Source organism: Lepisosteus oculatus, chromosome 1 (genome assembly GCF_040954835.1).
Source record: "Lepisosteus oculatus isolate fLepOcu1 chromosome 1, fLepOcu1.hap2, whole genome shotgun sequence".
In the NCBI taxonomy this organism is placed as follows: Eukaryota; Metazoa; Chordata; class Actinopteri; order Semionotiformes; family Lepisosteidae; genus Lepisosteus; species Lepisosteus oculatus.
The window spans coordinates 45861940-45879246 of NC_090696.1; positions in this window are offsets into that span (position 1 = coordinate 45861940).

Sequence of the window (17307 nt, forward strand, 5' to 3'; positions counted from 1 at the left end):
TAACATGTTCCCTGAAGTGGTCCCCTAGTCTCCTTCTGGTTTCTCCAACGTAGATAGTTGAGAATTTTTTGCAAGAGGTTCAGTAAATTAGGTTGTTGGAGGTACTGGATGTTGTCTGGGTGATCCAGAATTGTCCTGAGGGGCCCTAAAAGAGCGTGTTGTTAGCTATGTAATTGTAGGTGATGCAGCAAGTTCTGTTGCAGGGGAAGGTGCCTGGTGGGGACAATTGCTGAGTGTGGTCAAGGGAGCTGTGAACAAGAAGTTTACATAGATTGGGTGATCGGCGGTAAGAGATGACTGGGTGGTCAGACAAAAGGGTACCGATGGAGGAATCGTCCTGTAAAATGGAGTAGTTGTTAATAATGGTTCTGGGGGTAGAAAGTGTGTTAGGGTGGTAGGGAAGCACCAAAGGAATGCAGTTTTGAGATTGGGAGTTCCTGGGATCTGAGGGCTGTTTTTGGCCGGGGACAGGGCCCTATTGATAACGTGGGTGGGGTATCCTCTGTTGATGAAAAAATAATGCATTTTGAGTGCTTGGTTCTGAAAATCCATGTCATCACTGTAGAGTCGACATAGCCTGAGGAACTGTTAAAAAAAGGGAGAGAGTTTTTGGTGTTTTGTGAGTGGGGTGAAAAAAGCTGTAGAGCAGATAGCTGTGTGAATCTGTGGGTTTGTAATAGACTGAGGTAGAGAGTTGGGAATGATTAATATATAAATTTATGTCTAGAAATGGAAGAGTGGTGAAAGATATGTTAACTGTATATTTGAGGGACGGGTAAGAGTTAGTGAATTGATGAAGGAAATGCTCTAGCTGGTCATTAGAGCATGAAGCAGCACAGACGCAGTCATTGATATATCGTTTGTAGAGATCAGGGACGAAGCCAGTATAGGAAGCAAAGAAGCATTCTTCTCCCCAGCCGACAAAAATATTGGCATAGCTAATTCCCATCCTAGTGCCCATGGAGACTCTACTAACCTATTAATAAAAAGGGTTATAAATGAGAATGTATTAAGTGTGAGAACCAATTCCACAAGACGAACTAGAGTGTGGGTGGGTGGATGAAGCACTGTGCATTTGTCTAGCATGTGCTTGAGGGCTGTAAGACCATCATTGTGAGGAATGACGATGTAGAGAGATCTGACATCCACGGTAAAAAGGTAGCATTCTGGACCCTGAAATTGGAAATCATTGAAATGTTGGAGAGCATGGTTAGTATCCTTGATATATGAGGGAAGCATTTCAACCAGTGTTCTCATAAGGCTGTCGAGAAAAGCAGAGATGAGTGTGGTCGGACAATTGCATGCTGAAACAAAGGAGCATCCAGGGGTGTCGGGTTTGTGTATTTTGGGAAGGAGATAGAATTGGGATACCTGGGGATGTTCAACTATGAGATGGTTCGCCTCCTGGGGGAGCTCCTTGCTTCTGATAAGAAGGGAGATTTTAGATACCACTTCCTTCTGGTAGTCAGTGGTAGGATCTTGTTGGAGAGGACAGTAGGCACATGTATCGGTTAATTGTCTGGAAGCTTCCTTAATGTACAGGTCTTTTTGCCACACCACAACAATTCTTCCTTTATCTGCTGGTTTGATGACACTATCATCCCTATTTATTTTCTTCTCGCTTGGTTTGAGTAAGTATTGGTCTTGGTGGGTTGTTGGTGTTGGGTAAAGGAAGCACTTTCTTTGCCAGATTCTATAGTTCCTCTCACCTGGAAGTGTCAATGGAAGTGTCAATTGGTCTTTTTCTTTGGTGCTGTGTTTATGGAAGATTGGAATTTTTTTTTAGTTTTATCTTTGCCCATTTGGCGTTGTTTGGAATTTTTGTCTGTTCTGAATGTTGTTTTAGTCCATGTATATACAAGATGTTAGGGTTAAAACTAAAATTATTTTATTTCTGGCTATGGTTGTAGTTGGTGTGGTTACCTATAAAGAAACTTTACTGTGGTGGGGCAAGTTAGCTGTTACACTATACCTTACTTGCAATGGTATCCTTATCACATGCGAGTCATGGTTCTGGGAAGTTACTGTTGGATCATCCACCAGATGCTGGCTGGTTTGCTGGAGCTGGTTTTAGATACTCTTGTTTGTTGTGAAGTTTATAAATGCTAATGTAAGCAATGTTTCTTGCCCTGTGATTCAAGTGTGTCCCGGCAGAATAAAAAGAACCTGGATATGACAACTTAAAGGTCCCTCACCTTTATCGAGGGTGACGTTGGATGATATGAAATAAGTTTAGAGATTTCACGGGAGAGGGGGGTAAAGCAGATAAAAGCGAATTACTCATTTGATAGTCCTATGATTCTCTTGGAGTGATAATGTGGAAGACTACTTGTGCATGTGTTACACCCTGTGTAGAGAGTGACATGTGCTACTGATAGTATAGTGTTTTCTTTTTATTTTGGCAGTTACCCCTTGCCTCACATATCAGCCCCCTCCCCCCTTTACATTTGCAGTGTTAGACATTGCAATCACTGACACTGATTTAAAGGAAAGGACTACAGACCAATGTACTAGATTGGATAATAGATAGATACACTATACTTGACCAGTAAACCATAGAATATATTCAGTTTTTACACCACATAATACATTAGTACAGATGTTTACATTTACAGTGGGATAGTTCTTGGTTTAAAACAAATAATTTATGATCTGAATGGATGGGTGAAGTAGGGGAATTCCACTTGTTGCAATACAGTATGTGTTCTCCTTCATACAAGATCCCTTGGTAAAAGAATGTATTCCTCATTAAGAAAAGTACAAAAACTGTTTCTAATGTATGCAGCCACCAAAGCTCCAGATTGACAAAAATCATTCAAGTGGCACCACCACATTTACTCTCATTCTTCTTTGTTATTTTTCAGTAGCTCAATACAGACCTACAGTAGTTTTAACAGACAATAGGCAATAACAGCCTAGATAAACAATGATTGCTTTGTAAATGATTACTTTAAAATGCCAAAAATGTACAGACCAGTTAAACTGCGTAATTAAAGTATATGCAATATGCAAATGTATCATATTTTTTTAAATTTACTTATACAAAACAATTTTCAGATCTTATTTTTAGAGAACACTTTAAATAACTTTAAACATAGTTTAGAGTGGTGGCTCAGTTGGCTGTAAGAGGAGTTAAGAGCCACAGTGACAAAATAAAGGTTATCCTTTCCTATAATGTTGATCAATATTATCATTATTTCTTGTGTACACTCAGGACTCTCCAGAATTTTACATTTATGTTGTAAGACCTGAAAAATTAGTCATGAGAAATCAGAAATGTGTCATAAAGAATGGGAAAATCAGATTTGTGTAGGAACACTGATTTCTTTGTATGCATGAACTGTTTCTCTTTCTACAATACACTACACTGTTTTCTAAAGCTGATAGCATTGCAACACACTCACCCCTATTTACTAAGAAAGCTCTACTTCTGAGGAGGTTGTGTTTGTTAGCTTACAGTATATATCAGCTCAGGATGCTTGCATTTTAAATGTTTTATTCTGAATACACAGTTAATTAGACAAAAGGTTGTATAGTACAGTCATCCCCAAAATTCAATAGCTCTTTTCAAATATGTTTCAGAACATGATCTATGAAGCTGTAAACATGGTCTCCTTTTTCTAACAGCTTTCCTCAAAAAAAGAGGACAGTGCTATCACTTTCAGACAATTTCCATATCAATGCCTGTATTACATTATAAAAAAAGACACATTACATGATCTGTTCAGGGCACAAAACATGAATTTCTGAATTCCAATTAAGAAAATACAAAGTTATCTTCACTGCTATGCTCTCAGCTGTTCTCAAGGTTTTTTTTTTAACGTTAACACTACATTTAACATACTGTAAATGACTAGAGCTGTCCTACAGTAGTAGAGGATGAAGGTGTTTTAGTAAAGGAATTAGCCAAAACTCGCCAGTCTGATGGTTGTGGCTAATTACTTTAGGGAGTTACAGTAAGAGAGCAACACATACTGTATATATTTGTATCAGAAATGTGTCTTAGAGAAGTAACAGAAAAAAATCAGATTCGTGTGGGAACACTGATATCTTTGTATCCCTGAACTGCTCCCTCTTTAACAATACACTGCATTGCAACACACCCAGTCCTTGATTTACCTTTTCCAATAATATTGGGTTCTTGTCAGATGTAACACTTTGCATTTAGACCAAAATGTCCAATTGTTTGGACCTCAAAATATTTTTGACACGTTTGTAGTATCACTTTTGTCAGTGACCAGGGTGTTGTTGTCTCATGGACATTCATTCCCTCCTCAACCACTATGTTCTAAGCTATAAAGTTATTTTATTAAAATTTAATAGTCTCAAACCATAACCTCAAACTGTACATAGATTGTTTCAGCACGAAAAATCCTATTTAGAGGATGTATCAACAGTGAAGTATGAAAAGCAGTGCGAAACCTTCTATATTGTTACAGCTAATCACGGCCAATTCTTTTTTTTTTCTGAGCCTCCAGTGTGCAACTAGTGTTTTCATAACCCACTGCAAATCGAGCTTGGGTTTGCAAACTGTTTTTGGTGAGGAATAATTAAACGTTGGGTTTCTTACAAAATCATATATGACCTACAGATTTCTTTAGATTTTCTAGCTGTAAGTCTTTAATCCCCGAATACATTCGTTTACAGAGGCAATTCTCGTTTATCTTCCGTACTAGACCTCAACAGATTGTACAGGTGATGGAAACGAGAAACAAATCATGGTGCTGTTTTTTTTAAGCGAGACTGACACAATAATTCTGGTTTTCTTTTTACAGAAGGATTGTTTCACTTTCTGAACCTGATGAAAATGTCTGAATACTATTTACAGAAGCTGTGCCCTGCAATTCGTGCATTGTGGAATTATTTTTTAATGAAGGAATTGTGCGTTCTCCGTGGAAACATACTGTACTGAACAAACTAGTCATTCATTATCAGGCTACACAAATGCACAGAAACAATTCAGAAACATCAAGTATGTCGTTGAAATGGTAGAAGAGCCAGCATGTCGTTGAAAGCACAGATATTTTTCACATTCACAATGGGGAAAGTACGCAAAAACTCCACTGAAAGTTTAAATATACGTGACATTTATAAAACAGCAGCCCAGCCTTTCCATTATGCCGATCTCTTCTTACCTGGATATACTTGCACATACTAATGAAACTGCTTGAAAATTACTTTAAATGTATTTTAAAAATGCCCGTGTTGTCTTTTTACAAAAGTCTTTTGCCTGTTACAATGCGCGCTACAATGATTACATATAGCTGATTTAAACTTTAACACAGATAATTGTTGTATTTTATAAGGAGTTGTGACTTCTGTGTATAGAAACTACCGGTTATTATCCATTTAATTACATTTTGGAAAGGGTGAACTTTGCGTTTATATTTGTTTATTTCTCGAATAATCCCACGGAAACTTGGATTCGTTTTTCGGCTAAGGGCAAATAAAAAAAAAACCTCAATCGTGAACAAACTTTTATTTTTACTAAATTTCTCTAAAGCAAAGGCAATAAAAATCTGTACCCTCGTTATAATTGTATTGCACGTTAATTATTTTCTTAAATCTTATGCAATTGCATGTGTTACAAATTGCTACTGTAGAGAAAATAAAATTAAGTCTCCTGAAATAAAATGTGGCTCCCTCCAAGCAATTTCCAATTAGATGAGAATTGGCATTTGGTGCTTATATACTATAAAGCAGGATCTTTACAGAAAGTTTAAAATTGCCCTTTATTTAAATATACCTATTTAATGGGCTCTTTGCTCATTCATAATTCCTATGTAATTGGTCTGCTGGGTGAAATTTTCAACTAAAAGTATGAGTAAATATATATCTTTCTTGTTACTTTAAATTGCAAATAATTACTTAGCTAAACCACATGTAATTATGTTTTCCTAACAGTTTTACAGTACCTTGACAAACAATGTTTTTTTCTGTTTTTACAGACACATTATTTATTGTGTTATTGTTTTACTCACCAATAGTACAAATATATAGAAACAACTTGATTTCAGTTTCTTAACTTCCAAGACTGTACTAAGCTAAGGAGGTAATGTTTATTTTCTTTTTTACAGGCTCTTTTTACAAACTGTCAATATTTAACTTATCTAACTGGATAAACAAGCAGGCTAAACAAAAGTCTTCATGTCTTCAAAACTATATAATCAACATTCCTCAAGATAAAAAGATGGACATTGTTTCAAGTGTCGGGTAAGTTTGGACTTGGCTTTCAATTTCATTCAGATATTGAAAGAAAAATGAGAGAAACTTTTGTAAAATCAACATGATTCAACATCATATCTAAATATATTTTCTATTCTTTTCCAGGATTAAATAAATAATATGCATTGAAATATGGTGCTGCTAGTAAAGAATATCAGGGAAGTTTCTTCTTTTCCTGGTTGATGTTTCAAATACTAAAAAAAATGTTTGTGAAATATTAAAAAGGACTCTAAAACTTTGACCTTTTTAACATGAGTCTAAAAAATCCAATTAAATGTTCAAATCTTATAAAATATAGGATTTGCTGCTGAAAGTTGCAAAATTGACCTTTTTGACATTTACTAGTTAAATGCATGCTGTAGTTTTCCATAAAGACAGTTTGGTTGACTTGATAAAGTGCTATTATTAGCTATCCTTTATTTATTCTCCTCTAAAACATGCCTGAAAAGACAACTCTTATCACTCATGCACAGAATCATTTAAAACATACAAACAGCATTCGTTGTAATAATAATAGCCATTAATAATTAAAATATTTTGCAGAAATTAGATATACAAGAAATATGAAATTGGTCTTCAAACAGACGATAAGCAGAGAATCATAGTACAAAAATTGGAATATATTATTCTTCACCTGTTTAAACCTTGTATAATTGCTATATTAATTTTTTTGGGTGTCATCTAAGTTCAAGGTCTTCAGAACTTCTTTATTCATATTTCTGTTTTGGCAAAAAATAGAATTAACATGAGGATTAAAAGTTCAACATTTTAAAATAGAAACAAGGAGCCCAAATGCGTTGTTTTTAGAAGCTGTTTTTTAATGGCTTCATTTTGTACTATATATATTTTGGTAAAGTAGCTTCTACCAGTTCTGTTACTTAGTGGTGGCAGTTCTATCCTGGTACATCTCATGCACTAGGCCTTCTTTTTTAATATTGCCATCATTAGTACATTTTTATCAGTAGTATAACTACAAAAGGAATCACTACAGCTCAGCACTACTATGTACTGATCCACTAATGCGTCCATAAGAACATTTACGAATGATTGTAGTCCATTTGGTCCATCTAGCCTGTTTTTTAGTTAGTTGCTAATCGATCAAAGGATTTCATTTATCTGTTTCTTAAAAGAAGCCAGGTTATCGGCCACAGCAACATAGCTGGGCGGTTGTTGTTCCATACTCCAACAACCCTTTGAGTAAAGAATTGTCTCCTACTGTCCAGGTTTAAATACACTTATACTGTACATAGTTTCTGCTTGAGTCCTCATTTCCATGTAGGTGATGATTCTGTTTCATAAAATTGTTACTAAACTTCACACGTAATAGAAAACATATTGGTCTATAATTATTTTCTCTTTTCCCTCAGCTTTCTTATGATGGACACTACATTAGTAACTCTCTAGTCTTTAGGTACTACCCCTGTCTTGAGGGACTGTTGGAAGAGTTTGTCAGTGTCTTCTGAATAACATCTGTTGTTTCTTTGAGTACATAAGATAACATCAGACTTTAGAGACTTATTAATTCTAGGTGCATATAGTACCCAAAATACTTCTTCCACTTTTATGCTCCTACTAATTAGAAGAGAACCTTATCCTTGCCTGGGGGATTGAAATACTCATTTAGCACATTACCTTTGTAGGAAATTCATGCTATTTTTCCTTAGTCACCATTAGTGATTTACATATTATACGTATTACAAGTGTTTAGTATATTCTGATATATTTTTATATTACTATATGACTACTGTATATACAGTATAGATGGGCAATTTTGCATATAAAGTACAAAAGTAATATACAACGGTTTAAGATAAATTACAAGTTTTATAATTGCAAGATACAGGGCAAAGTCTATAGTCCTCTTGTCATTTGGTACAATATGTTGTTGGGTTGGGAAGCACGGTGGAGTAGTGTTTAGCATTGCTTCCTTGCATTTCTAGGTCCCTGGGTTCAGTTCCTGGGCTGCTTTCTGCATGGAATTTGTATTTTTTATCAGATTCAAATGGGTTTCCTCCAGTGACTCTGGTTTCCTCCCACAGTCCAAAAACATGCTGCTACTGTAGGTAAACTGGCTTCTGGGAAAATTGGCCCTAGTGTGAGCATGTACATGTCTGTGTTTGTGTCTATCCAAGTACCCTGTGATGGACTGGAGTCCCTTCCAGGGTGTATCCAGCCTTATGCCCATTATTTGCTAAAATAGGCTTCAGCTCCCCAATGACCCTGAATTAGAAGAATTAGTTAGAAAATGGATCAGTGGATGTTGTTGGGTTCTCTAGTTACTTTGACGAAACAGCACTCTACTACAAACTGCTCCCAGACTAATCAGTGATTCTTAAAAAGGTACCCAACAAAGCAGGTTTGAAAACTAACAATGAGAGACTGACTGCTGCTGTGTAATGGGCAAAAAAAAGCTAAAGCCACTGAGCAGCGGCAAATGTCAATTTCTTCAGCCAAGTACCGTACAATATGTCAACATGACATGTTTGCCTGTGAGCTACAAAAATACTGCTTATGTTTGGATGACGTGATATTTTTAATTATTTTTTTGGCTTGAAAGTGAGTTTATACCATTGGTGAGATACCACTTGCGTTACAAAAAAAAGACCCTGATCAGTTGATGTCCTAAAAACCCTGATAAATGTTTTTCTGAACAGCAATTCAAAACAGGAGGATTAAATCACAGAGTTACAGTAGCAGTATTTCCAGATTGGATGTCCACACCTGAAGAAGGCTCCACGGCCGAAACGTTGTGTTCTCTTTCTTCTTTTTTTCAGCATGGAATAAACCTATTACTTGTTCCTTTGCAGCCTACGCATGCTGACGCAGCTACCCACCTGAACTACTAATCAATTAGGTTTATTTCTATTTAGTGTAAACCTATAGAAATAAACCTATATTACAAAATTGTAAACAAAAACTAGTGCATTAATTAAAAATTAAACATTAGCTGTAACCAGTCTGGATTTCAAAAAGAAAACAATGCCTATTTAACAATTAACAATAAACTAAGTAGCAATTGGTGTAATGAATAAAAATATATTATAGAGCCCCACAGGTATTGATTTCTCAGCTGAAAGCTGTAGGAACCCAAAACACAATATGCATATGGATTCTGAAACAGTTGATGAACAGAAAAAGGGGGTCCTAAGATGATGCAAGGTAACACCACAAGGATGAGTACAAAGCCATATGTTGTATATAATCTACTTCAAATTAGTCTTTGCTACTGTTTGTAATCTTGAATTAAATATTCTAATGTATAGCAATAAAGGAAGTGCCAAATCATATAGCAGACTTCTCAAATCAGATGTTAAAAAGCAAACAGAATTGAATACAAAACAAGTGTAAGGTACTTTATGCAGACAAGAAAGCATATGACATTTATGCCATTAAACATACTGCAATTACATGCAGCCTTTGAAAAGATCAGTGGAGTTTATACTTACATGGTTGTCCTCTTGCAGGGAAGTGATGAAGAGTTGAAGTTGGAAAGAGTTGTAAAAATGCCAGAAAATCCTTACCAAACTGAAAGGTATCCTGCAAGATGGGGTTAAAAGAGCTCACTCTGTGTGGGGCTGTGAAAATTTAATTCAGGTATTCAAATTAAACCCATTGAAGGAATCTGCCAGAATTTAAGTTCAGAGAGGAAAACTGGGACTAATGTACATTACTGGCAGTTAAGTATGAATACATTTAAGATACAAAATCATTCATTGCACAGAAAATTGTGAAACTCAGATCCTTTCACAAGCACAGTAGCTTGATGAAATCCTTGAATCAATAAGATACTTATAACAAGAATACCAAGATTGAGCAAATGGCCACTCCTACTTTTTAAGCTGTAATTTGTTGTTTATTCTCATTTATTATTTTCTTTGGGAACTGCACTGTGTTTATTTCACATTTGAACCTTCTGTATGTCTACATTCTACATGTCTACAAGTCCCTATGTGAATGCAGAATCATTTTAAGTACCACACAGTAAACAATAAATATACAAATAAAAAGGAAAATGTATTTTTGGAACAAATAATGATTAGAAAATAACTAGGGTTTAAGAACTTCTTGGCACAAAAAGTAACAGTCTCCCACACCACAACCAGAAAAGGTCCAGAATCCACCATGATGTTGCTGATGCTGTTGTGTCACCTGGATTCGCCTCTGCATCTTCTCTCCAGCAGGTGCCACTCTAATCAAGCTCTCTTCTCTACTCACACAGTCTCAATAGTAACAGCTCCACCTTCCTTCTTATTACTGTAGACTACTTATAAACAGACAGCAGCAGAACCCTTAGGTTGACCTTACAGTATATTGAAAGAACCGTTCCAACAGTATCTGAGTTTAGTCATTTGCACCAATTAGTGCATTATAAGAAGCTTAGGGAAGAGTCAAACCTCTCTTTTGAAAAACAAATATTTTGGAATCATGCACTCTTCATCCTGAACTGACTTTCAACTCTTTTATATTTGTACAGAAGCCCTTTTTCATCCCCTTAATGAAAATAAAGAATTTAATAAATGTATTATTGTATGCATATAAAACTACAGTATAACAACATTTTTGTTTTCCTTTTTGGAGTCATACAAATGCTATACACTCATTTTTGTAAGTGAAAACATAGTCAAAACTGGAATACTCAAACTGAGCACTGTTATGCACAAAAGAAGTTAAATGTCAGTTAAAACAGCAAAGAAAACACAACAATTGATATATACTGATTGCAAACATATTTAATTCCTAGTAAATACTACTGTCTCTGTATGGTCCCTCCATCAATGAGAGTGAAAGCCAAATATTGGGAGAAGTGTATAAAAATTTGAGAGACTCTAAATATCCCTTTAAGAATAGTGAAGTCAATCATTAAGAAGTGAAAGGTGTTTTGTATCAACCAGTCACTGTTCAAATCTGGCAAGAAGACAAATGGTTAGAGATGCCACCATGAGACCAACAGATGACTTTGAAACATCTACAGAGTTCAATGGCTGAGTGCCTTAGAAAGGAAGAAAATGTCCATTAATGCTAATCCCAGTCACTCCACAAAGATGACCTACAGACAGTAGCAAAGTAGCAAACAAATTATCATATCTTACAGAGTTTACAACAAACCAAGTTGTGGCAAAAAGATTTGGGGACAAACGGGACAAAACTAGAACATTTCGGTCTAAATGCAGAGTATTACATCTGAGCCATTCCAACCCAAGCTCTTCACCTTGTCTACACCTTCCTAATTGTCAAGCATGATAATGGCAGCATGATAGTATATAATGAAACTGCTTTTCATCAGCAGGTTCTACGGCGCTTGTCAAGGCTGAGGGGTAAATGGACGGTGAAAAGTTCACACAAACCTTAGAGGAAAAAAATGCTTCAGTTTGCTAAGACTCTTAAGACTGGGATGAAAATTCACCGTTCAACAGGACAGTGACCCAAACCACAAACCAGAGATACAGTGGAGTGGCATAACAAGGAAAAAGTGAATATCCTTTCTGGAATTATTTTCCTTTTCATACAATTATAATGAGTATTGATAGCTCAAATTTCAATAAATGTTTACTCTAACACCATTACCATTACCCCCAAAGTGTATTTTTTCCATATTGAATACTTATTAAATCATTACCTTATACAGTATTTAACTGTTCATGACACATACGGTTACTATGGTTTGAAAGTTTTGTATAATTGTTTTGTATAATTTGTTTGATATATCTCTATGTTAAAAATATCATTTTCCAGAAAGAAGAATGCCACCAACACCACTAGCAGGAAGAATCTCATTTTCTACAGTCTAACATCACAATTCACCAGAGCAGATCACAAATATCACAGTGTTCCACAGAAATATGAATTTGAAACATTAAACATCAAGTAACTTCTTATTACTCCTCCAGTGAGTGACCAGTCACTATCACATTTTTGCTGGTTCTTGGCAGGGCTCATCTTGGCTGTGATAGGGGACTGATCCTTTAGCATTTAGGAGAAGAGTGGACAAGTGAGGAATGCTTTGGGTTAGCTGGCAAAATCAGTTAAAATTAGAGTGCTGATGGTACACTGCTAGAATAGGCAAGTGCCTAACAAGCAAGGAAAAAATAGTTTTAAAGTTTTATAGTTGTATAGTTTTGATGTTCTTATTTAATCTCAATGTTTACCATTTGAGTTCTTAATTGGGACTGACAGAACACTGTCTGTGGAGGGTGTAGTTTCCATTGTGACCAACAAAGTCACACTTGTGCCCAGTTTTCTATAGATTTGTTCAGCTAAGGCAGAACGGGCCAGTGGCCAAGCTTTAGTTACCTATTTCTGTTTGCGTTCCAATTTCTGTAAAGTGTAGAGAAGTGTAGAAAAGTCATTTAATGAAGGAAATACAAAGTTACAAAATGCAATCCAAAGATGGATTAAGTGGAAGAAACATACAGTAATTATAGTACCATTATTTTTTTCTGTGAGAGGATAATGTCAGAAGTTTACTTCAGTGAAAAAAGAAATGTCTCCAGATACAGTATGTTTGGTACTCTTTGTATTTTTGTCTCATGCATTTATTACTTGTATGTCAGCAGAAAATTATTCAAGTTAAAATCAAGAAATCATAAAAATCTAAATCAGATTTTTCCTGTGCCTAGTATAATGAATATTACTTCTGCCTATAAAAGTTGGGTCCATCTGGGTATAAGATACAGAACTGTGTTATCGAAAGTGTAACTGAATTGAAGTGGACACCATGGCCACAGTGACCAGCTCAGCTGTAGCTGCAAAAAGCCACTGATTTGAAGATTTGAAAAAACACTGTGATTTACTGGTAAAAGAATCAAATTATAGCACAGTTTTAAATGATACAATAATAGCTAGAAATCCACCTTTAATGTTAATAATTTACTATTTAGAAATTAACTTCATGCATGACTGTATGCATGGTAAACCTACTCACATGAACTTTAAGCTAATTTGATGATTAGATATCTCTCATGCTCTCGTGAAACCAGTTTGCAAGTATCAGCTGTGAAATGCATTTTTATATACTCATGAAGATAGAATCTAGGGTGTTCTTAGTCCAAATCTAGAACAAATAACAGCACAAAACTTGATGAGTATGAATACAAAATACATCTAAGTTCAAGTTCCCTTGTAAATCCACTCTTAAGCTACAGAGGTATAAGGAAGTTACTTCTGTTTTGAAGCTCAGCAAAAGTTAAGGTGTGGTTATTAAAGATCCTATAGTTCTTCCTTCTGACATCCTTCTAATTAAAGTTTAGTTTGCATATACTTTTAGAGCTGTTATCTTGATAATAAAACAATACCTTCATTCTTAAGTCCCTTTCATAAGGCTTTTGTGTGTGCTCGATTAATATATTTTACAAATGTGCAAATATTCTTTCTACTGTGACACACAGTAAAAACATAAACTAACAAAAAGTCTCTCAAATAATAAATTCTTCTACTTTTGATCTATAGTTTGCTTTGGTGATTTTTTATTTATATCTTTCAATCCAGAATCTTTAACTGTTTAAAATGAGTTGTACTGCTAATACCCTTAGCTCAGGAAGGACAAGGACTGTCCATGCCTTTCTCAGAAAATTGCACTGTCAAACTATTCACTTTCGCCACTTCATAGTGCCCACAGAAGAGTTATAGTTCTAGACCTATTGTTTATATCTCTGCTGGAGGAATCCTAGTCATGGATAGCCCAGAAAAGAGATATTTGGACTATTAAAGGTAACACTCCATTAAAGGTTCTCCAAATGATCAAATTAAATTTGAGCCACGCAGAAGATTCTTCAACTGGTGCTTCCCAGCAAAAATTAATAATTATTATTTTTTTAGTTGCAATACAGGTTAAAAGTGCAAGATTACACTTACTGACATATCAGACATCTAGCACACAATTTAACTAAACAGACGAACCACATTGATTTTTGCTTAAGCCTAAAATTTGATTAATTCCCTTATGCCTGACAAATCAGTTTCCATTGTGCAGATTATTCTGTTTGCTTATGATACTTTACAAATTATCTTTTGGGGGATCTTTTTGACATACTGTATCTCACCTATTTACAGACTGTTCTCTTTTACAGCTGAATTGACACATTGCACATCTTTTTTGTCCGTTACTCTTTTGATCACTGTTTCGCACCTATTGTATTTTTTGATGACTTCATCATTGTTACACAAGCTTCTCAAGCACAAATGTGCACATCATATCATCTTCTCATAGATTTATGTTTCCTTTTGTATGTAGAGGACTGATGTGAAATTGACAACAGTAGCAGGTAGAGAGCTGTTAAGGATATGATTAGACTTTCAGAAAATGTTTTCCTGTTTGCCTTTCTGCCTTGAATCCACTTTTGTTTACATGTTGTGTTTGTTCCTTGCACCCTATAGTCTCTTGCACAAAACATTAGCCATTAATCAAGATTTCACTCCCAGAATATCCTACCTTATGAAGGTGTATTTAGATACATCTTGATTATATTTTATCTTCTTCCTTGGAACGATATTATATTCTTTCTCTGCTTTTTAATCAAATATTGTGTTCTGTTTTTCATTGAACTCTCCATTCTTTTGTTTCACTAGGAATTACTTCACCCAAAATTAAAGCATCATGAACCGATGATGGAGTGAAATTTTGCCTTAACCCAGTTGTCCTATTTTGGCCATAGGACAAGGAGGCCAGGACCCCCAAGCAGGGTGACCAAGGGGTTGCTGCAGAGGTGGAGATGGGGTGGAGGTGGGATGCAAAAGACGTATGCAAGGGAGAGATGGGGATCATGTAGGTATTTATAGCATTTTGGGAGAGGCAAGGATATCGGGAGCAATTGTTAATTACTGATGGCTGAGTCTGATTGAACTTGGTTGTTGTCATCCCTCCTGAAGTTTCATTACAAGCTCCATTACTTTAGATCCTTAAGTGGTCTTTGAAATTGCAACCTTCATTCCAATAAAAAAAATTAGCAATATCACAATGCTATATATACATACAGTACATGCAATTACTTTTAATAGCCTGTTTCATTGGTCAGGCTAGTTTTGTAGCACTGATAATCCTAGTAAAAGTGAAACAGGTATTGACTTCATGCAGGGGAAAGAAGTGTTTAGAGGGTCCTACTTTCTGACTAATTAATACTCATATTTCCTTAATATGTATATCTATCCATATATACTGAGAACAATTAAAAATGCAACAAATACCATTGAACTCTACTCCATTTGATCTGCCATTTGATCTACTTCTACCACCTGTATATACTGTAAACCTGTACACCTATGCTTTCAAGACAGGGCCTGGTGTACCCCTAATAAGACAAAAAAACTTTCTGATTATGGATTGATGAATGGATATACCATCTTTATAAATGGGCATCATTTTTTTCTTAATTGTTGGTCTATGCTATTCCATTCTTTGTGGGGCTTTAACAGGGTGCTCTAAGATTTCCAGGTGTACTCAAAACTTCAACAGATTGTACTACACTTGAATGTGTTCAAGTGCTCCAGATGTCAAAAGCTGAATTTTAAACTATGATGCCAGTTCTGGGGGCAATTAAGAAAAAAAACAATAAACTTTATTTAATATTATCTTCATGTTAAATTATATCTAAGGGTTGAACAAACACAAATTCCAAGTTTACACAAATTAAAACAGTAAATTGCACAGAATTAAAAGTTTAAAATTGTTTTTAAGACTCAGATTGGAAAGGGTTGAGGGATAAGCCATAAGGGATGGTTGATCATTCCACAGTAGTGGAGCAACAGAACAAAAAGCATGGTCCAGTTTCTGGAGCCTTACATTGGAAACTGAAGTCCAAAGAGTGCAAATAATGATAAGGTCTGCAGGGAGATAACAGATCACTGATGTAGGCAGGAGGCAAGCCTTTGGAGCCCTTAAATGTGAGCAGTACTATTTTGAATTTTATGCTGGAATCAACTGGGCATCAATGTAAGGAAGCTAGAATAGGTGATAAATAGGTCTGTGTGTTTTAATTTTGGTTAAAATCAAAGAGACTGGGTTCTGAACCTACCAGCAAGCACTGCATTACAACATGAAGCCTGGAAAAGACCCAAAGCAAACCTTAGATTATCTGCATCAGACTGGGAGGGATGTGAATGTCACAAACAAAAAGTCTTGGGACAAAAATGAACACAAGCTTCTCCATCTGAATTGTTGGATTATTTCCAGGAAAGTTAATGAACAAAGACTGACACATTTGCAAATCTGAAAAAGAGAGCCAGTTAGCATAACTTTGGCTTCAGGTTTTAAAAAGTGTTGCATCATCTAAGCAGTGTGATAATACAGTGATTGAATGTCAGGTTTCATACATTATGAACATATATTTTGATGTCATCAGCATGAAAAGCTCATGCCATACCTACAAAGAATCTGACCAAATGGGAACATATAGATACTGAAAAGAACTGGATCAAGAACATAACATTGCGGGAGTGACCAGCTTTGTATTGGAGGAACAGCACCTACTGTATTTTAAACATATTACTTTCTATTAGATCAAATTTAAACCACAACACAGGAATTCTAATCAGTAAGATGGGATGATCAAAAGTGTCAGCAAGACAAGAATGGACATTCTCAGAATCTGCAGATGTTTAGTGATTGTGACAAGAACTTCCTATGTAAAGTTCTGTTGATTGATCTGAACTCATACAGAAAAGACTCATGCACAGTAGTTTATTTGCAGTTAAGTGAGCTTGTACCTGAACAGCAACAGCTTGTTCTGCAGCCTTTGCCAAAAGTGTTATGTCACATATTGGCTGATAATTACTTAAGAGTGTTGGAGTCTACATTTTCCTTCTTTAACAAAGGAATAATTGTTAAAGGACTGAGCAAACAATTTAAGAGATTAATGATTCATAATAAGTGTTACAGTGATACAGGGAATTGTAAATTATGATCAAAGCATGGTAGCGGGAATAGGATCTAAGGAACATCAACTGTAATTAGTTTTATTTTAAAGATTATTTTAAAGCACTGCTAAGGAAAAATTGCTTGAATCTCCATAATCCTGAGAATACACAAAATTTGGTTTGAAGTAGATACCATTTACAATTACAGCTCATTTTAAGAAGTAATTATTTAAA